Here is a 24,215-nt window from a genome sequence, read left to right as displayed (position 1 = left end):
GGTGACTCCTGGGAAAATGTGTTGGGGCAGAAACTCCCCAAACTCTTCTAAGTAAATTTAACCCCTGCTGTGACTTCCTGCACAGCTGCAGAACTCACACCACATTTGTCTACACCTTTGTTTAGAGCTTCACCTTAATTACTACTTCACGTGCACGCGTCTGTGACGTCTCTGCCTTATGTAAACTCTGAGGCAACTTTGGCAAGTTTTCCTAACTCCACCTGGCCTTACTAAAAGAAAAAAACAATAACCAGCTGTCGGGGAAGTGTTTAGCCACACCTATTACAAGTTTCTGCTCTAAAGCTGATGGTTTGTGTCCAATGAAAAAAATAAGCCATATTTCACTATATAGCATCACCCCGAACGCAATAGTTTTACTAAACAATGTTATTCATGATTTTTTATTGTAAAAAAATGGGCCTTACAACTGTTTGTTTTCTTCATTCATGTAATATTATGGATTCTTTTACTCAAAATAAGATTTTAAATTTTACTAAAGAATTTGATGACGTACGCCAAGCGCCCATTACTTTTTCTTATGTCATCAAGCCGTTGGTTTTTCTCATCTATAAATATATACTTACTATCTGTTTCTTTTGTTGCTAAACATATGCGTTTCCGTCCTCCATATGTCCCCCACTTCATCCCCAAAGTAGGAGGCTGCCGCCCCGCGCTTTAGCTGCTAGTAAGGTCTTTGTGAAGGTTGGTATATCCCATGCTGTAGTCATGTAACAGTTTGTTTCCTGAGCTTTGGTCACTTGTGAGGGCCAGTGTCCGATGCTTCATTCACAATTAAGGGGCCTGGTGTTCCACACTTTGGTCACAAGTAAGGGCTCTAATACCCCATGTTATTTTGACATTTTTACATTATATGGACTCTGTGATCTGCCTAGTACACATTCTTTGCAGCAGGCACATTACCCTGTGTGCTACCTCATGATGACTCCAAGCTTCCACTAGACAGAAGTACGTTCTCTCTCCAGAAAGAACATTCATCAGAGTTGTTTTGACATTTTTACACTATATGCACTCTGATCTGCATAGTACATGATCTTTGCAGCAGGAATATTTACCCTGTGTGCTACCTTAGAATGAGTCCAAGCTTCCACTAGGCAAAAGTATATTCTCTCTCCAGAAAGAATATTAATCACCAGAGTTATTTTAACATTTTTACACTATATGTACTCTGTGATGTTTTTTTGTAGCAGGCATACTAACCCTCTGCACTACCTTATACTAAATCCAATCTTCCCGTAGATCTCTCTCCAGAAACATTAATCAGAAGTTATTGTGACATTTTAAGGTCGATAGCAAGCGCGTTTCAACATGTTGTAAGTATTCTGTGGTCTTTTAACCACCGCATCTCACACCCATCACTTCCACTCATTCATGGGCTTGCCTTTCAAAAATCCCCTGATGTCATTGGTAAATGCTTTACGTTTGTCTTGCCTTGGGGCGGTTTTGTTACCACCTTCCAGACTGACCCAGTTACATGGATTATTGCACAATTGTCAATATACTTCGGAGAGGGTGAATTATGTTTCTCTTTTGTCTCTCCACTTCATGGCGCTCAAGCCGCTCTCAGTGCGAACACAGCAGATCAGCAGCGTGAACTCCATTGGCGGTATTGAAGCGCTGAGCACATTATTCACACTGTCACCTAATCAGAGCCATTTCTTTTGGCTCTCCCCTTCACACTCCATAGCTTTCACAAAAACACTTATAATTGATAAATGCTTTATGTAAAAAGCACAGAAATCCTCAATGCGGCTCTCTGGGCACAGTGGGAGAGAGAATACTACAATATTCACTGCACTTAAGAAACTCGCCCTATAATGCTTTGCAGGCATTCTTTTGCAAAACATTTTTGCCCATAACTCAGCCTGAGGTGGTCTTAGGACAATAGGACCACTACCAAAACGTTCAGCCCGACACACTCTTTCTGTCTAGATCACCACTGAGTCCCCACACTAGGTTATTGGGGACCCCAAAATAATAACTCCTTCCACAATTCAATATCTATTTAAGCTCTCTCATGGATGGAAGGTTTGTTTTAGAGGTGAGAGTAATTAATGTTTTGAAAGCCGTGTTTTAATATTGCTGCAGTAGGCCTGACAGCCCTGAAAATGTGAAATGTGCTCCAGGGGCGAAAGGTATACTTGCACTGCATTATTTTCTGTCATTCTGTTGTATATGGCTGTGCCCTCTAAGGGACAACTATATGGTTACATGATCATGTTTCTTATAACTGCTATTTTTATTATTGTGGTATCCTCTACGGGCTGTTCTGAGCATTACTGTCAATATACTGCAATATTTGCAGCACGTGGAAACTCACCCCATAATATTTTGCAGAACATTCTTTTTTCAAAAATGCTTCCTAGGGCAAGGGCACCACCACTAAAACCTCAGCAGGACGCACTCTTTCTGTCTAGGTCAACTCTGGGTCCCCTGTTGGGGGGGGGGAATATAACAAACCCTCCCACTAGTGAGTGTCTTTTTAAGCTCTCTCAGGGCTTGAACTTTTATTTTACAGCTGAGAGTAGTTTGTGTTGTGAGGGTCTTGTTTGTAATATAATTATAGTAGGCCTGCTAGCTTTGAAAATGTTTAATGCACTACCTTCTCTAGGGGCTAATTATATTGTTGCGCTGCAATATTTTCTGCCATTCTGTTTTCATGTGTTATGCCATCTAGGGGCTAACTGTGTGGCTACATGACCATGTTTCTTAGAAATGCTATTTTTATTGTGGTGCCCTCTAGAGGCTGTTCTGAGCATTACAGTCAACATACTACATTAATCGCGGCACTCAGAAAGTTGCCCGATACTGCTTTGCAGGGCATTCCTTTTACAAAAATGTTTTCCTCATAATTCCTTGTACAATAGGACCACCTTCAAAACGTGTTCACCACAGCGTGCTTTTTATGTCTAGATCATCTCTGGGTCCCCACACCGGGTTAGTGGGGAACCCAAAACAATAACCCATCCCACCATTCAGTGTATTTGTAAGCTCTCTTATGACTGGAACGTTTGTTTTGCACCTTGGAGTAGTTTGAAAATAATATTCCAGTAGACCTACTAGCCCTTTAGTTCTATTCAGGGCCACTGAAATTATGTGGCAGAAAGGACCAAAATATATGTGGCAGGGTTGACCAATTTAAGTGGCAAAAGAAGTCCAGTTATGAATTTACAATGCCAATAGCCCCAACTCGAGTGTACGCAAGATCTTTTGCGTTGCAAATGCTTGTTGTGATTTGGTTTAAATCTGTTCAGTAGTTTTTAAGAAATTAAGGTTAAAAATGTATAGATATGTAGTAACACTGTTCTACTGCTGTAGTTCCAGGGAAGTACAGGGAGCTGGAAACTAGCAATCTCATTGGTGGTGCAATAGTACTGGAGGAGTACCAAGGTACAGCAAGCACAAAACTAATGTTCTGGTTGGCTGGCAGCAAAATGAAGAGACATGTTGTGGCTGTCAATTTAAGATTGAGGCACTCAGTCCCCATGTCATAGAAAACAAACTAAAGAAAACCAAGCACTGGCAATGCCAATCGGTCTGTCATATGAATGAAAGTGCTTTTTGTATGACTGATGGGTGTAGACACTCAATAAGCCATTATACAGACACATCTCCACTCATCATTGTACTCATGCATCCATTCAACAATCCACTGACTTACCCTTCATTTCATTCTCTGACACAACCGCAATAAAACACATACAGACTCAACAACATACACAAGATCAATGATAAGAATACAAGTAGAAAACATAAAACATGCTGTCTTCTAAAGACAGAGTACATATCCTCGCAATAAGAGTCCTAAACATAGCAACGGGTGTCTGTTTTACAAAGGTATTGTAACTAGTGGATCTGTGTTTTAAACTTCAAACATGGCCGCCACATTCAGAGGCAACGTATTGGCCATCTTGGAATGATAAAACAATTATACACTTTGGACAACAGCATTACATAACGATTTCCTGATTTAGCTGGAGTGGACACATGGAATGCAGCACACTGCAGATGCGATCAGCAGCTAGCAACCAACCCATGAGCACTGGAGCTGCAGTATCATTTTAAGAAACATTAAAATAAAAAGAGGAGATGCAAAGAAATGAAAGGGGAACTATAACAGGAGAAAATTAAAAACTAAAGGGCTGGCCAACTAACCATGGCCCTGAAGCACATTCATTTTCAGGTGGATGTTCACACATATTCAGAAAATGCCTTTACTCACAGGGCAAAGGAGCCAATACTAATGCTGACTGAACTATTACCCCATGGAGTTTGCTGTCATGGGTGGAAGCAGAGTACAAATGACACTCAGACGGATCAATGGCAGAGTGGACCCAACGGCCCAATATGTATCTGTCTCAATGTATATTTACATTATGCCTTGATATAGATACATAGAAAGCCTTTGGGTCCACTCTTCCATTGATTTGTCTGAGTATTTAATTTTTAATAATTTTTGAATTACAAGATCCTGTCCGACAGCTAAGAAGAGATTTTAGCAACAATTATTATAGTGCAAATCTTCTCCCTCTAGGGGTTGTCAGTTAGTACAAAAGTGATTAGGTATTTTGAGCAAATACCTATCTGTAGGCTTTAGTAAAGAAAAATAACAATCAATCCTTAAATGTCTTTTGATTTTTTAACATATGTTTTTTGCAAGCAATGTGTCAATCCTAATGTGTTCCTCATACTTTTCATAATCAACAGGACACATCTATGGTGAAAGATATATATTTTCCTGGTTCATAGAAATGTATTTTCCTCATGAACTAATCAGATCTGTAGGTGTTATCAATGGTTTACCACCATTGCCAACAGAGATCTCCTGTAATGAGCATAAGCTTTCCAACAAGACAACCTTCAGACATACAGGCATGATAAATGCATAGTAAATACAATTAAATTGATAAAGAAAAATGCCATCTCTCTTAAGAGGGCCTAACCATTATCTTGACAGTAAATCTTCAATACCCGTGGCTTGTGCAAGGGAGTAACCAGCACTAAGATGCTTAACTGCTATGGCAAGATGTGAGATTTCATGTAATAAATACCTATATTTCTGCTTTAATACAGAGTAATAACAATGTACCTTTAAATGCTTCTTAACTTTAACATTTGCTGTTCACAATCAATATGTCAGGCCTACAGCCTTTATCGTAAGTTTTCATTAAAAAATCAAGCCTATAAACTTTTTCATTAGCTTGTCACGATAAGTAACTAAGACCTACTGTGATGGTTCATAAGGCTTTCCACATGCCACCAACCACGTTTACTGTAATAAAATTAAAAATATACAGTTGTCAAAACAAAACAAAATCCCCACTTATAATTCCTATTAGGGATAACTATTGTGCAAATTGTCTATCCTCATGATTGGTTCACGTGGGTCGCCAAAATCCTAACATACTACGGTAATCTGTGAGATGCCATGTAACAAAGTACCTGCCTCAAGCCTTTAGCGGTGTAATAACAATCCACAATTAAAGCTAAAAATATCAATAAAAAAAGATCTTCTTGCTTTATCATAACTTTTCATGATAAACAGATAAAACACTAATGAATCTAATATAACCTTTTCCAGTGAACTGATGAGACCTCTGCCCTTTACCAGGGCTTCACACTGTATACATCCCAGGCCCAGAGAAGCATGCAGAACTGGCAAACATCTGGCATACATTTATAAAATTACCAGTATGTACAAAATGACAGGTGGCAAAACAACATACAGCCCCTCTCAAAAAGGGCCTAACAACAATCGTCACAGTGAAATTCTGCTCCCTGCATTTGTCAGAGTGGAACACCAACACCAAAACCCTTGCCTACTACGGTAAACTGTGAGATTACATGCAACTAAATACTTTTCTACGGCCTGTAACATAATGTGGTAACAATCCACTGGTAGAGGCCTACTGGCTTCATCATATGCTCTACACAATAAATAAGCCAGGCCTACTGCCGCTATAATAACATATCATAATAAACAGACCGGACCGGTGGCATTGGACACAATATTTCCCTGCTCATTAATCAAGCATGAAGCTGGTATCATTGGCTTGTCACCATAATTAACGCCGGCCTGCAGGACTGGGTATAATGCTTCCCACAGGCAACCATCGGGCGTACAGTCAGAAAATTGCAAATCTATACCAAGTTACAGTGGGCAAAGCAAAATAGCGTCTCTACTAGCAAATCCGAACAGAGATTCTTACAGTGCAAATCCTCTCTTCTCACAGTTCGTCAGAGGGAGTAACCAACGCCAGATCCCCTGCCTATTAAGGGAATCTATGGGGTTCCGCATAACGAAACATCTATAGACTGTAATTCAGAGTAATAACAATCCACCCTTAAAACACCTATGGGCTTTAGCATATGCTCTTCACAATCAGCATGTCAAGCCTACTACCTTTGTCATAAAATAAAGTGTTTATCACCAACTTGCAACCACAACCAACTCAAGCCAATTGTACTGAGCGTACACTTTCCACAAGGCATCCATCAGGCAAAAAAGAAAAAATGTATACAAAATTGCACTTGGCAGAGGAAAATACTGTTTCTCTTAAAAGAGCCTAATAAGGAATATTGTATTATATATATTCTATCCCCAGTTTGTTGGGGGAGATCACCAACACCAAAACCATTGCCTCCTACAGGAATCTGAGAAATTCCACAGGCTTTAGCACCTACGTAATAACAATCCATCCTAAAGAGCCTATTGTCTTTAATCCATGCATTTCACAATAAGTAGGCCAGGCCTTCTGGCTTTGTCATAATGTTTCATAATAAAAAGATCAAACCTATGAAATCTGGTATTCTTTCCCAATGAACGGATGAAGCCTTTACCCTTAAACACTGTCTTTACACTTTACCCAACACCAGCCTACTAAAGTGCACGTAAACTGGCAAACAGTCTACATCAGTGGTTCCCAACCTGTGGTCCGGGTACCCCTGGGGGTCCGCGAAGCCTTCTCAGGGGGTCCGCGAGAGCCTAGAAAATTAAAAAATATTAACAAATATTGAGAAATTAGGTCCCCAGCTTTCAGTAATGACTCAGACGGGGGTCCCCGGATTCTAATGATGATTCAGTGGGGGTCCCTGGGTTCCATTAATGTTAAAGTGGGGGTCCACAGAAATCAAAAGGTTGGGAATCACTGGTCTACATAGTTATGACATTACAAATGTGCAGAACAGTACAGCTTGCAAAACAATATGCAACCCCTCTCAATGGGGCCTAACAAGGATCATCACATCAGAACTCCACGGGGTTTCTCAGAGTAGGTGGCCAATGTCAAAACTCTTTCCTACTACGGAAAGCTGGTAGAATCCAAGCAACAAAATACCTATATATGGGATTAAATATAGAGTAATAGCAATCCACACTTAAATGCCGATCGACGTCGATATATGCTTTTCATAATAAATGTGTCAGGCCTACTCCCTTTACCATTTCATAATAAACAGCCATGACCATTGGCTTGGCATCATAACCAACTCAGTCCTGCTGCATGATTTATAAACTTTACCACAAGCCTAAAAGTGCAATATTTTTAGTGGAAGCACATAAACGTGGCTCAATCAAATCCTGTAATCAGGAGGGCCAACAAGTGGTTGGAGCCTACGCCCCTCACTCAGTAGGACTCTGAAAAATCTTTTTTGTTGATCATACAACGTCAGGTGAAAGCTGCAGTCAAGCCAGACCTAAACATCCATGTACGTTAATGACTGCCTTTTGGCATCTGTGCTGCTAGCAAAGAAAAACACAGCAAATGATTTAGTTACTTTTATTAACTATAACTAGGGAATTAACTGTAAGTAACCTATATTTTTATTTCAGTGAAAATATATTTAAATGTATGGAAAATGCTACTTACCCTTTAAGCATCTCTTAATAGTTTGTAGTGCTGTAGATTCTCGTGCTTAGCATACTCATACCACCTACTTTTGGGCTCAGATTTTTGCAAGTTGTTTTTCTTTGAAGAAGGTTCTTGAGTCCCGAGATGCAGTGTAACTCCTCCTCTCAATGTACACTGTGCATGGGCACTAAGTCCATGTTAGATTCATTTCTGTACAGCAGGTTTAAGGCTGTATGGAGTGTGAACAAAAGAATATGGTACATTAGGGCAACGTAAAATGAAGACAATTATGGTAAAAAGATCTGCATCATTGCATGCACACACAGGGAGGGGGTGGGTGGGCGTGAATCTACAGCACTACATGCTATGAAAAGATGCTTACAGGGTAAGTAGCATTTTCTGTTCATAGAATGTATGGCTGTAGATACATATGCTCAGCACTGACGTTATAGCAGTACCCTCCAATTCGTGGTGGCTAGAACGTGAATGAAGCAGATGTATGGAATAATGTTCTTAATACTGCTTGGATGACTAGGGCTTGGTTCCGGGCCAATATGTACACATAATAATGTTTAGTAAACGTGTGCGGTTGACCAAGTATCTGCTAACAAATATAAGCTATGGGGATGTTGCTGAGGAAGGCGATAGTAGCCTTTTTTATGAGTAGAATGTGCCCTAGACAGGGTGTGGAGTATCCTTTGACCTAAAGGTAACAGGTTGGGATACACTTGATAATCCACCTTGCTATGTCCATTTTGGAAATGGCCTATTCTTTGTAAGGCTTAGCAAAAGAAACAAACATTTGATCTGATCTGCATAATGGTTTCATCCTGTCTAGGAAGTACATAAAATACCTTTTAACTTCCAAAATGAGTTATGCTCTTTCTGAAACAGAATCTGGCTGTGAGAAGAACACTGGGCGTTGTATGGTTTGATTGAGATGGAAATGTGAGACTGCCTTAGGAAGGAACATCAACTTCGAGCAGGTGCTGAGAACCAACTTATCCTTGTGAACCTGTACAAAGGGTTCCTGGATGGTAGGGGCTTGTAGCTAATTAATGTGCCTAATGAAGTTGATGCCGACTATGAAAGCTACTTTCCATGAAAGAAACTGGAGGGGTCATGAGTGCGAAGGGTTGAATGGTGGCCCATAGGTCTTGTAAGCACTTTGTTGAAGTTCCAACACAAGGCTAGAGGTGCTTAGGGTATATGACACTCTTTAGTCCCTCCATAAGTGCTTTTACCACTGATATCCTGACCAAAGATGTCTGCTGTCCATTTTGCATCTAAGCAGTGACACAGTTAGGTGGAGGCAAACTGATGTTCTGGCCAACCCCACTTTTTGCAACTGCAAAAGGTTGGTAACAACCTCTAGGATTTAAAGGGTCGATGTATTAGTTATGCAGTATTGAGTCTCTTACACTTAGCTGCATAATAGGTATGGGTTGTTGGCTGCCTCGCATCCTGGGAAGGTGGAGATACCCAAACTCTAGGACCTCAGGTGTCAAATCACAGGATCAATTTGTGCTGGGTACAGATGCTTAACTAGGACATGTTTGTGCATGTGCAGGTCTAGTTTGAGAGGACACCTCTTGTGGGGTCTGATTGACAGTTCCAGAAAAGTCAGAACCAGGGATGTCCGGCTCGGGTCAGGGCACTTAGAATGAGGGTGAGATTTGTTTGCCGGAGCTTCCTGATCATGAATTAAAACACTGGAAAAGTATAGGGAAATATCACTGAAATGTTCATTTACAGTCATTGCCCATGGAATGTGGGTGTGGATATCTCGCAGAAAACAGTGGAAGTATAAGTGAAGGACCCTAGGGGTAGAGTTCCTACTGGTGGACTGGTTGATGTACCCTGCTGAATAGGTCTGCAAAATTGTTGGCTACCCCTGGTAGATGTTGCACCAGTAAATGAACATTGTGGCAGATCGACAAATGCTGTGTGCCACATGAGAGCACTGAGGTGAATGTGTGCCACCCTGCTTCTGTATGCAATATATAACTGCCATGTTTCCAGTGTTGATTAAGACCACTTTTTCCAGAATGATTTGGAGAAGGGCTTTTAGAGGGATTTACAGCTAAGAGCTTATGACCATTGGACTGTCAAACACCCTTGCAAAGGCCTAATGTGCGACCCTGCATAGGGGACTATTGCAAAGCAATATGCCATTATCATAAAAGTGGCATCCTTTGTGCACTGTAGTATGACGGTTCTGCTGAAAATGAGGAAGTAGGTGAGTATGGAACCAAGGAAAGGCTGCAAATGAGAATGCAGGAGGTGGAATTTGGTTGTGCTTATGATGAAGTCCAATGCATGAAGCAATGGAACTGGTATTTTTGTGCATGCTAGGCAATACGTTCTGCTGCTGCACTTGATCACCCAATCATCAGAATATGTGAATTCCCTTGCAGCCAAGGTGTGCTGCACCTACTCACAGACATTTTGTGAACACTCTTGGAGCTGTGGTGACCCCAAAAGATAGAATTTAAAGGTAGCGACAACCACTTACCACAAAGCATATGTATTTGGTACTTCAGTTGGGCTGGGTCAATGGGGATATGAAACTAGGTGTCTTTGAGATAAAGAGATGTCATAAAATAACCTTTGCTGAAATAGGGGGTGACCTCTTAAGTTATCACCATCGCAAAGTGTTCTAAGATGATTTAGCAGTTGAGGGGTCTGAGGTTAAGGATGGGTCTGAGGGAGCCACCAGCTTATGAATTAAGAAGTAAAAGAAGCATGTGTCTGTTCACGGCTGTAGTTTGCCATATGCAAATCAGTCTTGACTCTGCCGCAATGGGAACAGTCCAACCCGAACTGCGGGGCCAGGTCCTCCCTGAGCCAGCGCACAAGTACCTAACAACTGGCTTCACTCTCATTAGTGCTCATCAGCCAGATATAGCTTGGTTCTAGTTGCACAGTGAGCACGTCTGGGCATACCCATTAATGGAGGAAGCTGCACAATTTTCCCCTGAAAAATGAGGAGCGATTGGGGAAATGTATGGTAGGTCATGGTTTTGTAGGGGTGGGCCCTTGTGGAAGACTCCCTTACTTTTGCCTTTGTGATTGCCTCTGCAGCTTCCCCTACTGTATTCCATTGGCTTGGTGCTGATAAACGTGCTGTTGGAATGAATGATCTTGTTCAGGAGACATGGGATTTGACCACCTCCCCTTTACCCAGGACTGCTATCTCCTAAAGTAGCCTCTGGAAGGTATGCTCATAGATTCTAGCAACACAACAAGATGCCACTGGATTCAAGCAAGCCTGGCTAATGAATATATTATATTAACATGAAGAGATGTAATAAACGAATATTTAATGGGAACCACTGAGCCCTGCTTTGTTTTACAATTATCCATGGGATTAATAACTTAAAAACTGATAGGCTGGATGGGGAGTTTTCCTTTTATACATCAATGTCAGTAATGGAATATTGTTTGTTACATCACCGAGATGCTTTCTCAGAGGAAAATAACCCAGGTGGAAGTGTCTTTGGCCCCCAAAGAGATTAGGCCCTGACGCCACTCGACGGCGAACGTGTTCCAGGGATTTGATGTTTATCTGGCAAGACTTATGAGAAGCTAGTTCAGTTTATCAAGAGTACACCAATCGGATCCTACGGTGATGTGAGAAACACGCTGGAACTCTGAGGCTAATCAGTACACATCTGAATGGCAGAAAAAAACAATCTAACCTGTAGTAAGTGCCCATGCGCAATTTATATGGGGAGGAGGAGGCACACTAAGGGCCATATTACGACCCTGCAGGTCCAATGCCTGTCAGGGTCGCTGTGGTGGTCGGACTGCCACCAATGCAACGGTCCAAGTGCCACATTACGACCGCGGTGGTAGTGCTGCGGTCAGACTGCCAGCACTGCCACTTTTCAACGACACAACAGTGTGGCGGTGCTGGCGGTCCTAATCCGGCAGGGCAGTGCTGTCCTGGGGATTATGACTCCCTTCTCCACCACCGGTTTCGCAGAGACGGCTGGCAGAGACGGGATCAGGGGGGCCTTTGTACTGCCCATGGACTTGTCATGAGCAGTGCAGGAGCACCCCCCTTGCCAGCTTTGCAGACAGTAAACACTGCGACGAGTGCTGGTGCACCCTGTGCAATACAGCATTGCCACCAGCTCGATTACAAGCTGGAGACAATGCTGTAGGCCGTTTCCCACTGGGACAGGGGGCGGAAACTCTGACCCAGTGGGAAACTCATAATGGGGCCGGCAGAGAGGTGGCCACACTGGCAGCAACCTACTCTTTGGGACGTCGGCTTTCGGCGGACAGGCTTTTCCATCTGCCGAAGTCGTAATGACCCCCTAAATCTCGTGACTCGTGAACCTTCTTCATAGTAAAACAACTTGCAAACGTCTGAGTCCAACACTAGATGGTGTATGCTAGGCATGTGTGTCTACAGCCACACATGTGAGGAACATATATATTGCACAGTGGTGGGCACCACTGTGTTGTAGTTAGACCATAGTTACCATAGGAAAAATGATTTTTTTTTTGCTAGTAATATTGGCACTGTTTGACGATTGACGAATCTTGACAAAACTTTCCAAAAACAAAGTTTTTTCCACCTCAGCTCCTTTGTGGAAAGTGTCAGGGTAATCCATTAAGTGTGGCTGAGTAAAAGGGGACCAGGGGTCCCAAAACCTAATTTTCCCATGTTTTTTCGAAAAGGATATTTTGGGAAGTGAAACAGAAAAAAATGTTTGAATGAAAGTTAGAACATTACTAATTACTGATTTGGTATCACCGGTGCACCATTTTTGACAAATGTGAGTTTGAATAGATGCTCAGACTGGGCTTGAAAAGGGTACAAAATAGCTGTATCAGGATGGTTCGCCTTGCTGGACTTCCACAGTACTGTAAATTAAGAAAACAGAGTTAATTGATTTACTTTGTGCTGTCGATCCCGAGGTCCTCCCACATGGCCTAGTGCGGCAGCCCATGAAGATCTGTGGGAATGCGCTGGCAGTCGGGGTACTGCGAGGCCGCGCACACTTCACCACATGAAGCTGGCATGGTCTTGCAGTACTATAAGGCCAATGCTTCAGTTATTGCACAGCCAGGGCACCTTGAAAACACTTCAAAAATTAAATAAACATGAAACTTGTGGGTGGAGTGGGCACAGGCACTGCAGCCAACCCCTCCCCTGACCGCATGGGATTTGCCAGGGGTTGGGCCAAAGGCCAGGCACAACAGGGTGGTTGGCCAAAGGTAGTGCACAGCTGGGTAGTTAGCCGCCTGCGCACTAACAAAGGACTCAGAAATACACTAAAAAAACAAAGGTTAAAGTGATGCTACGGAATGGTATTGGTAAGGTTGTTGGATCTTAGCTTACATTTTTTTTTTAAACTTGAAATTCAATGAAAAAACGCTAAATTGATGTTATAGTCAGGTGTTTTATTAATATAAAACAAATGTTTAAAAAACCAAAAAAGCCACAAACTCCACCACTGTTTAGTGAGCAAAGTATAACTTTATCCCCAACAATGCACTGCCTCTGGCCTCACATATTACATCACTGCAGAAGAAATATGCATTTAATTTAAATTTTTAAGGCCAATCATAACTCTTAGGAAATGGGCTGTAGACAAGCATGTCTTCCTTGGAAAAAAAGCTTCTTTCAAAAAAGCTTTACATGTTATGAAGTAGCATTTATTCATCTTTTGCCACAGTTCCATTTGATAGCTCCCCAGAATGGCTGCCTCGTTTGCCGACTCTACTGATTAAAGGGCTTCAAAGGGGCTACCCTCAGGTAGAAAGGTGATGAAAGCCTCAGACTTAATAATATGGAAAAATACTTTTAACAATGTAGAGAAGGCTAAAAGCCTTAGCATTTCACATAAGGTATTTTAACCCCATTGGTGAGTGTGTCCGCCAATGGCCGACACACGCACACCCTCCCTGGTGTGGGCCACGATCAGTGGCCACCGTCAGGGAGGATTTAAAAAAATGTAGGGACATATTTATACTTTTTGACGCAAAACTGCGCTAATGCAGTTTTGCGTCAAAAAAATTAGCGCCGTCTAACGCCATTTTGAAGCGCCGTGCGGGCGTCAAATTTATACTTTGACGTACGGCGGCGCAACCAACAGGTGGGAGTCATTATTTCGTGATGCACACAGCGGCGTTCCGTCGTAAAGGAAACCAACGTAAAGGCGACGCACATCACTGTGGGTCGATTTACGACAGCGCAATCCGGAAAGCGCTGGTGTTTTTCACGCTATTGCGTTAAATGTTTGCGCGAAAACTGCCCTCTCAGCAGAGGAGAGCCAAAATGGATCCCAGATGCCACTACAGACCCCAGGAGGATGACAGCAGACCAGGAACCAGCCAGGAGGATCCATACAGGAACTAGGACATGTTTAGAAAAAAAAGAAAGTGTCGCTTCAGTGAAGAGGAGCAGGAAATCCTGGTGAAAGAGGTGACGGAACACCAGCACCAACTTTTCATCTCCTCTAAATTGCCACTCAGTAGGAGAGAGGCCATATGGAAACAAATAGTGGACAAGATCAACAGTGTGGCTGAAGAACGCCGCACAGTCACTGAGTGTAAGAAACGTTGGCATGACTGCAAACGTAGGACAAAAGAGAAAATGGCCAGGAACAGGAAGGCAGCAATGCAGACTGGAGGGGGGAGTCCAGCACAACAGTAGGCCCTGGACCACATGGAGGAGATGGTCGCAGCCGTCATCCCGGAGGAGATCGTCACAGGGATTCAAGGACAGGACAGCGCAGACTACCACAAAACAACGCACATGCAGGGTAAGTCGCATGGGGAATTAAATTGCAATAATGTTGACTGTAACAGGGGGGGAAATACCTACTACACAATGCATGTAAGTCTGCACATATATGAACTGGCATGAGTAAATGGGCACAGCAGGGGGGCATGCCCAGCACAGACTGAAGCTGGGGCACGACAAAATACAGCAACAACAACAGTCCCATGGGTACATCCTGTAAGTACAACAATAGAGCCAAGGGAAAGCAGCGACAGGTGGGAAGGCCACTACCTCAAACTCACATCCAGGCACTTGTTTTGTAAAATCTATCCTACATCAACTAGGTCCCTATCAGTAATCCAGTAGCCAAAACAACAACTGCAATGTAACTGCCACAACAGCTTACAGTAACACCTCTCATCTCTGTGCAGCTACAGTAGCTAATGGCAGGAACCTCCCCATGGAATATACATACCCAAATTACAGCATGCCTTCTACATTTTTTAAAATGTCCTGGTAGATTTACTCGCCTCTCTCGAAAGATATCAAGTTATCATGTTTTCGCCAGGCTACACCACTGTGGCTGGCGGTGCCGGCTCCCTTATTCTGTTTTATTAGCCTTTAATAGCATGTACGTGAATTCACCTAGCTGATAACCTGGTTAACTGGTTAAACCAGAGGAGATATGCAACTTTGTTACCCAAATCTGAGGTACAGCCAGGTCCACTCGATTTATATTGTAGTGAGGGACCTACTCATGTGCCATTGTACACTAAATATACAGCAAGAAAAGGCAAATTATGGGGTTCATTCTAACCCTGGCGGTAAAAACCGTCAGGGCGAATGACCGCGGTTGCGCCGCCAACAGGCTGGCGGTGCACCGCCGGGCATTCTGACCGCGGCGGTACAGCCGCGGCCAGAAGCGGAAAGTCGGCGGGCTCCCGCCGACTTACCGCTGCCCGGGAGAATCCTCCATGGCGGCGGAGCGCGCTCCGCTGCCATGGGGATTCTGACACCCCCTACCGCCATCCTGTTCCTGGCGGGTCTCCCGCCAGGAACAGGATGGCGGTAGGGGGTGCCGTGGGGCCCCTGGGGGCCCCTGCAGTGCCCATGCCAATGGCATGGGCACTGCAGGGGCCCCCGTAAGAGGGCCCCACAAAGTATTTCAGTGTCTGCTCAGCAGACACTGAAATACGCGACGGGTGCAACTGCACCCGTCGCACCTTCCCACTCCGCCGGCTCAATTCTGAGCCGGCGTCCTCGTGGGAAGGGTGTTTCCCACGGGGCTGGCGGGCGGCCTTTTGGCGGTCGCCCGACAGCCCCGTGGGAAACCCAGAATGACCGCCGCGGTCTTCTGACCGCGGTACGGTCTTCTGGCGGTTCCCGCTTGGCGGGCGGCTCCCGCCGCCCGGCAAGTTCAGAATCACCCCCTATATGTCATAATCTGGACATTTAGTGGCGTAATTCACTACCTCCACATTTTAACACGCATGAATGCTTTATGGACAAAGGTTACTATATTAGTATCTGTATATAGTTAGCAACTAAAACCTGACCTGTTAACCACTCATTTAATAGCATTTCAAAGCAGGTGTGCTTTTACTTACCTGTGAACAAGGCATGCTGATGCCGAAACGCGTCAGGATTTTGTCTTGCTGCTCAGAAATGCTATTAAATGCTTGGATTTTAACATGGACTGGTGCCTGGGCTTTTCGTTTTTTGGAGATATTTTCTGTGGAATGCTTCGCCCCAGTAACCCAGGCCGCCCTGCAGGGTCTGTGGCCCCTTACGGAGCAGGAGGTGACAATGATAGTTTTATGGAAGGGGCCCGACCCGCTCTCCTTCATGCAAACAAGGCATTTATCCGAGAAATATATTGTGATGGAGGTGAGCAAGGGATAGGAGGGAGACAGTGTGCCTCTCCTCTTACTTTTCATGTATTCCTTGTATAGCTGTTATCATGCTGGGTAGCAACTGTAAAAGCAAGTGGACTATCAAGCAATGGATACCTAATGCACACAAGAACATTTATATGGTGAACTGAAGTGCCTGTGACGCTATTACAGCTATATGGAAATTAAGCGCTCCAGTTCAGGAAGTTATTTTATGGAACTGTGCATTATGGGAGTTGGAGTTTGGGTATTGAAGTCACATGACTGTGTATTTAAAAAGCACTGGCTCACTCACACCTGCTTTTACTTACCTGTGAACAAGGCATGCTGTTGCCGAAACGCGTCAGGATTTTGTCTTGCTGCTCAGAAATGCTATTAAATGCTTGGATTTTAACATGGACTGGTGCCTGGGCTTTTCGTTTTTTGGAGATATATATATATATATATATATATATATATATATATATATATGAAACACACACATATGTATATAGATATATGTGTATAATACTACTGCCTCACAAGCCCTCTGTCTCACAATGATTGTGTCTTGTGCTCAAGTGTGAGAAGCTTTTCTTCATTCGGTGGGAAACATAAAACTGGTGGCACTGCGACTGGAGTGCGAGTGCATCATTGGCTCAAAAGGGCAAATACTTTGTTTGTGGTATATATAATTATATCTTTATCTGTCTAGATATATAGATAGATCTATTGGCATTGCAGATTCTTGCTATAAACGTGCGTGCTATCGGCAGGGCCAGCTTTAGCATTGGTGGAGTCAGGTGCAAAAATCTTTTTTGGCCCCCCCTCCCTGCTCCACAATGACCTCCTCCTCGGATTGCCTCACTACCACTAGGAAAAAGTGCCCGTCATCTCTCCACAGCCTCTCTAACATACATTTCATTTGTTTAAAAACCCTGGTTTTACTAATCCACTCAGCTATCCACATAAACATAGTTCTGTTCTTTGCAGCAAGCACATTAACCCTCTGCGCTACTGTTAGACTTTTCATCCTTGGCGTGGTCTCCCTTAACTTTTTGCCTCTGTTCCCCAGGTTGTTGATGTGTGCTGGACTCTGATTTTGCTGTTTTTGTTACTCTGGGCACTTTACCACTGCTCACCAGGGCTAAAGTGCAAGTGCTCCTGTTTAAATTATATGTAAGTGGTTCATCCATGATTGGCATATTTGAATTACTAGTAAGTCCCTAGTAATGTGCACTAGAGGTGCCAGGGCCTGTAAATCAAATGCTACTAGTGGGCCTGCAGCACTGATTGTGCTACCCACATAAGTAGCTCTGTAATCATGTCTCAGACCTGCCACTGCAGGGTCTGTATGTGTATTTTTACACTGTAAATTCGACTTGGCAAGTGTACCCACTTGCCAGGCCTAAACCTTCCCTTTCCTTACATGTAAGGCACCCCTAAGGTATGCCCTAGGTAGCCCCAAGGGCAGGGTGCAGTGTATGGATAAGGTAGGACATATAGTAATGTGGTTTATATGTCCTGACAGTGAAATACTGCCAATTTCGTTTTCACTGTTGCAAGGTCTGTCTCTCTCTCATAGGATAATATGGGGGCTACCTTTAAATATGATTAAAGTGTAGATTCCCCTAGAGAAGAGATGGACATGTGGAGTTTGGGATCCCTGAACTCACAATTTAAAAATACATCTTTTAGTAAAGTTGATTTTAAGATTGTGAGTTTGAAAATGCCACTTTTAGAAAGTGAGCATTTTCTTGCTTAAACCATTCTGTGACTCTGCCTTGTTTGTGGATTCCCTGTCTGGGTCAGTTGACAGTTGGGTTGTTTTTCACCTCACACCAGACAGTGACACAAAGGGAGCTGGGGTGTGATCTGCATTCCTGATTAGCCATCTCTGCTAGGAGGGAGGGGTGGAGTGGTCACTCTCATCTGAAAGGACTGTGCCTGCCTCTGACAATGCTGTCTCCAACCCCCTGGTGTGTGTCTGAGGCCTTGCCTGGGCAAGGCAGGATTTCACAAGAAGGTGTGAGTCCCCTTTGAAGGAAGGTGACTTCAAAGACTAAAATGGGTATAAGAAGGGCACCCAAACTTACAAACTTTAGAAACACTTCTGGAATCAAGGGGAACCTCTGCCTGGAGAAGAGCTGATCGCTGAGGAACAAGTGCTGCCCTGCCTGTGACTGTGCTTTGTGGAGCTTTCCTGCAGTGCTGCTTCTGCCAGAGTAAGAGGGCAAAGACTGGACTTTGTGTGCCTTCCATCTTGAAGAAGAAATCTCCAAGGGCTTGATGTAGAGCTTGCCTCCTGTTATTGAAGTCCCAGGGTTTGGCCAGTGTAGCGCTTGGGGAGGAGTTGGTTTCAGGTGGGTGGGAACCAGCAGAAATGACCCTTGTCTCACTAGGGGACAGTGAGATGGTCCAGAGAAACCTAGTGCCTGATAACACTAAGAAGTACAGGCAATGGGTGACCATCAATGGACAGAGGGTGGAGGCTCTGAGAGACACAGGAGCCAGTGTGACTACAGTGAGGAGTCACCTGGTGTCTGAAGAGCAGATTGATCCCCGGGTACTTCACCAAGTAGTTGCAGTAGACAACTCTGAGCGCCTCTGCAGAGTGGCGCAGGTTCCCCTTGAATGGGGGGGGTCTCAGGTTCCTGGAAAGTAGCTGTGAGTCCAACCATGCCTGTTGATTGTTTGCTAGGCAACGACCTGGAAGATTCCCCTTGGAAGGAGGTGGAACACAGGTCTCACTTGGAGATGTTGGGTCTGCCTGGGTGGGTATGCGTATCCACCCGGTCTATGGCAGCCAATCAGGGTAGTCAAGAGCCCCTGGAGCCTGAAACAGTGGCCCAGGGGACCGCCAAGAAGAGGAAAGGCAGGAGGCGCGGGAAACCCGCCCCAGAAGTTCCCACGGTCCGGGAGGAGGCAGAGCCTGAGGGTGATGCCCCGGAACCTACAGGGGAACAGGTGGCTGAACTGGGGGAGGTCCCTGAGCTGTCGCAGTGGCAGCAGGAAGGGGGACCCACCAGGGAAGTATTCTGCACAGCGCAGAAGGAATGCCCTACTCTTGAGGGACTGCGGCAGCAGGCTGCAGCCCAGGCGGCTGGCGGGGCGCCAGGTACTCACCTGATTTATTGGGAGGATGGCCTCCTGTATAGTGAGCCTAAGGTTCCTGAGCCGGGGTCAGCTCGTATGCTGGTGGTACCCCAGGGCTTCAGGACCTTCCTACTGGGTTTGGCTCATGATGTGCCTTTGGCAGGACATCTAGGGCAGGACAAGACCTATAAGAGGCTTGTCTCCCACTTTTACTGGCCCTTGATGAACAAGCAGTCAGCTGCTTATTGTAGATCTTGTCAGACTTGTCAGGCAAGTGGCAAGAGTGGGGGGAAATGCAAAGCTCCCCTCCAACCTTTACCGGTAGTCAGTACTCCCTTTGAAAGGGTAGGAATTGACATTGTGGGGCCTCTGGATCCCAAGACAGCCCTGGGCAACAGGTTCATCCTGGTCTTGGTGGACCATGCCACACGGTACCCAGAAGCTATTCCTCTAAGGACGGTCACCGCCCCCGTGGTGGGACGTGCCTTGATGGGGGTTTTTACCCGCATGGGGTTCCCCAAGGAGGTAGTATCTGATAGGGGTACAAACTTCATATCCACTTATATGAAGTCTCTGTGGAAGGTGTGTGGGGTAACCTACAAGTTCACCACCCCTTACCACCCCCAAAGTAATGGTCTGGTTGAGAGATTCAACCGCACCTTGAAAGGCATGATTCAGGGCCTGTCAGAGCCCTTGAGGCGTAAGTGGGACGTCCTCTTGCCATGCCTTCTGTTCGCTTACAGGGAGGTGCCTCAAAAGGGACTTGGCTTTAGCCCCTTTGAGCTCATCTATGGCCACCCTGTGAGGGGACCGCTCAGTCTGGTGAAGGAGGCTTTGGAGAAAGCTCCTAGTAAACCACCCCAGGATGTATTTAGCTACATGCTGGCACTAAGAAACCAGACTGCCCGCTTCAGGCGTCTCGCTCAGGAGAACCTGGAAGCAAGCCAGGAGGACATGAAACGGTGGTACGACCAGAATGCCACTCTGGTTGAGTTTCAGCCTGGACAAAAAGTGTGGGTCATGGCACCAGTGGAGCCTAGGGCTCTCCAAGATAAGTGGACTGGGCCTTTTGAGGTGGTGGAAAGAAAGAGCGAGGTCACCTATCTGGTAGACTTGCAATCCCCCAGGAACCCCTTGAGGGTCCTACATGTCAACCGCCTCAAACCACACTTTGAGCGAACTGAGCTATCCATGCTCCTAGCGACAGATGACGGGGTGGAGGAAGAGAGTGAGCCTCTTCCTGACCTCCTGTCTGCAGGAGAGAAAGATGGGTCTGTGGAGGGAGTGATCCTCTCCCCCTCCCTGACTGAGGAACAGCAGAGGGACTGTCGCCACGTGCTGGGACAGTTCGCCTCACTGTTTTCCCTGATCCCAGGAGTCACACACCTGTGCACACATGATGTGGACACTGGGGACAGTACACCTGTTAAACATAAGGTTTACAGGGTGACTGACAGGGTGAGGGCTTGCATTAAGGAGGAAGTCTCCAAAATGTTAGCCCTAAGGGTTATTGAGCACTCCAGCAGTCCTTGGGCCAGCCCAGTGGTCTTGGTCCCAAAGGCTACTGCGCCTGGTGCCACTCCAGAACTTAGGTTCTGTGTGGACTACCGGGGTCTCAATGCGGTCAGCAAGACTGACGCACACCCCATCCCCCGAGCTGATGAGCTCATTGATCGGTTAGGAGCTGCCAAGTACCTCAGTACGTTTGATTTAACATCTGGGTACTGGCAGATTGCCTTAACTGAAGGGGCAAAGGAGAGGTCAGCATTCTCTACCCCCGATGGGCACTTCCACTTCAATGTGATGCCCTTTGGGATGAAGAATGCCCCTGCCACCTTTCAGAGGTTGGTCAACCAGGTGTTGGCAGGACTGGATGAGTTCAGTGCCGCCTACCTGGATGACATTGCTGTGTTTAGTTCCACATGGGAGGAACACCTGCAACACCTCTGGAGAGTGTTAGAGGCCCTGCAGAAGGCAGGCCTCACTATTAAGGCGAGCAAGTGCCAAATAGGGCAGGGTTCTGTTGTGTACTTAGGACACCAGGTGGGGAGTGGCCAGGTGGCACCCCTACAGCCTAAGATTGACACGATTCTGGCTTGGGAGCCTCCCAAGACCCAGACTGAAGTGAGAGCCTTTTTAGGTCTCACAGGATACTATAGGAGGTTCGTTAAGGGATATGGTACCATTGTTACCCCCTTAACTGAGTTGACTTCTAAGAAGCAACCCAAGAAAGTGATCTGGACAGAGGCCTGCCAGAACGCTTTTGATGCCCTGAAGGCTGCCATGTGCACAGCACCTGTGCTGAAGGCACCTGACTACTCCACGGAGTTTGTTGTACAGACAGACGCCTCAGAGCATGGTATTGGAGCAGTACTCTCACAGCTGAATGAAGAGGGCCTAGATCAACCCGTAGCCTTCATTAGCAGGAGGTTACTACCCAGGGAACGTAGGTGGAGTGCCATAGAACGTGAAGCGTTTGCTGTGGTCTGGGCACTGAAGAAGCTAAGACCCTACTTGTTTGGGACTCACTTCCGAGTTCAGACCGACCACAGACCCCTCAGATGGTTAATGCAGATGAGGGGTGAGAACCCAAAACTGTTGAGGTGGTCCATTTCCCTACAGGGGATGGACTTTACGGTGGAACATCGACCCGGTACAGAGCACGCCAATGCTGATGGTCTGTCCAGGTTCTTCCGCCTTAGTGATGAGAACTCCCATGAGGTTGGGTAGTTGCTCCCCACTTTTAGCTGGGGGGGACACGTGTTAGACTTTTCATCCTTGGCGTGGTCTCCCTTAACTTTTTGCCTCTGTTCCCCAGGTTGTTGACGTGTGCTGGACTCTGATTTTGCTGTTTTTGTTACTCTGGGCACTTTACCACTGCTCACCAGGGCTAAAGTGCAAGTGCTCCTGTTTAAATTATATGTAAGTGGTTCATCCATGATTGGCATATTTGAATTACTAGTAAGTCCCTAGTAATGTGCACTAGAGGTGCCAGGGCCTGTAAATCAAATGCTACTAGTGGGCCTGCAGCACTGATTGTGCCACCCACATAAGTAGCTCTGTAATCATGTCTCAGACCTGCCACTGCAGGGTCTGTATGTGTATTTTTACACTGTAAATTCGACTTGGCAAGTGTACCCACTTGCCAGGCCTAAACCTTCCCTTTCCTTACATGTAAGGCACCCCTAAGGTATGCCCTAGGTAGCCCCAAGGGCAGGGTGCAGTGTATGGATAAGGTAGGACATATAGTAATGTGGTTTATATGTCCTGACAGTGAAATACTGCCAATTTCGTTTTCACTGTTGCAAGGTCTGTCTCTCTCTCATAGGATAATATGGGGGCTACCTTTAAATATGATTAAAGTGTAGATTCCCCTAGAGAAGAGATGGACATGTGGAGTTTGGGATCCCTGAACTCACAATTTAAAAATACATCTTTTAGTAAAGTTGATTTTAAGATTGTGAGTTTGAAAATGCCACTTTTAGAAAGTGAGCATTTTCTTGCTTAAACCATTCTGTGACTCTGCCTTGTTTGTGGATTCCCTGTCTGGGTCAGTTGACAGTTGGGTTGTTTTTCACCTCACACCAGACAGTGACACAAAGGGAGCTGGGGTGTGATCTGCATTCCTGATTAGCCATCTCTGCTAGGAGGGAGGGGTGGAGTGGTCACTCTCATCTGAAAGGACTGTGCCTGCCTCTGACAATGCTGTCTCCAACCCCCTGGTGTGTGTCTGAGGCCTTGCCTGGGCAAGGCAGGATTTCACAAGAAGGTGTGAGTCCCCTTTGAAGGAAGGTGACTTCAAAGACTAAAATGGGTATAAGAAGGGCACCCAAACTTACAAACTTTAGAAACACTTCTGGAATCAAGGGGAACCTCTGCCTGGAGAAGAGCTGATCGCTGAGGAACAAGTGCTGCCCTGCCTGTGACTGTGCTTTGTGGAGCTTTCCTGCAGTGCTGCTTCTGCCAGAGTAAGAGGGCAAAGACTGGACTTTGTGTGCCTTCCATCTTGAAGAAGAAATCTCCAAGGGCTTGATGTAGAGCTTGCCTCCTGTTATTGAAGTCTCAGGGATAGCAAAGACTTCTTCCTGCCAGCACCTGGAGTCTCTGGAGAGACCCCTACTCTGCTCTGTGGTGCCCTTCCAGTTCCTGGGACCCTGAAAGGAGAGGCTGGCAGCCTAAGGACAAAAATACACGCACCGCGCACCGTGCGGAGAAAAGATCGACGCGAATCCGATCGCGGCTGAGAAAACGACGCGACGCCGGCTCCGCAGCTGAGAAACGACGCCGCTGGAAACGCGACCGGAGAATCGACGCCCGGAGCAGGAGAAACGACGCGCAGCATCGCTGACGAAGGCTGAGAGATCGCAATCAGCGCCGCGGGACTTCGGACCGTCGCGTGGCTGGCTTTTTCGACGCGCCGAGCCGAGCCGAGCTGTTTTCAACGCATATACCCGTGCCGGGTTATTTTCGACGCACACCGCCCGTGCGGGGTTATTTTTGCCGCAAACCAGGTACATTTTCACGCTAGCAGCGCTAGTGTGTTGTTACAACTACCTAAAGACTCTTTTTATTTGAAACCTTTTAAAAATCATAACTTGACTTGTGTATGTTGGATTTTTGTCGTTTTGGTCTTGTTTT

General features: G+C 45.5%; 1 protein-coding gene across 1 annotated transcript in view; it reads right to left on the bottom strand.

Annotated features, from left to right (window-relative positions):
* The window catches only part of LOC138303631 (C-type lectin domain family 2 member D-like), a 62,352-nt gene extending 54,341 nt beyond the window's left edge, over positions 1-8,011 (bottom strand). Inside the window, exon 1 of the mRNA XM_069242929.1 lies at positions 7,887-8,011. The gene's annotated coding sequence lies outside the window, so the exon portion shown is untranslated. The remainder of the gene's footprint in view (positions 1-7,886) is intronic.
* Between the last annotated feature and the right edge of the window lie 16,204 nt (positions 8,012-24,215).

The sequence above is a fragment of the Pleurodeles waltl genome, chromosome 7 (genome assembly GCF_031143425.1).
Source record: "Pleurodeles waltl isolate 20211129_DDA chromosome 7, aPleWal1.hap1.20221129, whole genome shotgun sequence".
Taxonomy (NCBI): Eukaryota; Metazoa; Chordata; class Amphibia; order Caudata; family Salamandridae; genus Pleurodeles; species Pleurodeles waltl.
Note: the sequence above shows the minus strand (reverse complement) of the source record. Positions and strands in the feature narration are given on the sequence as shown.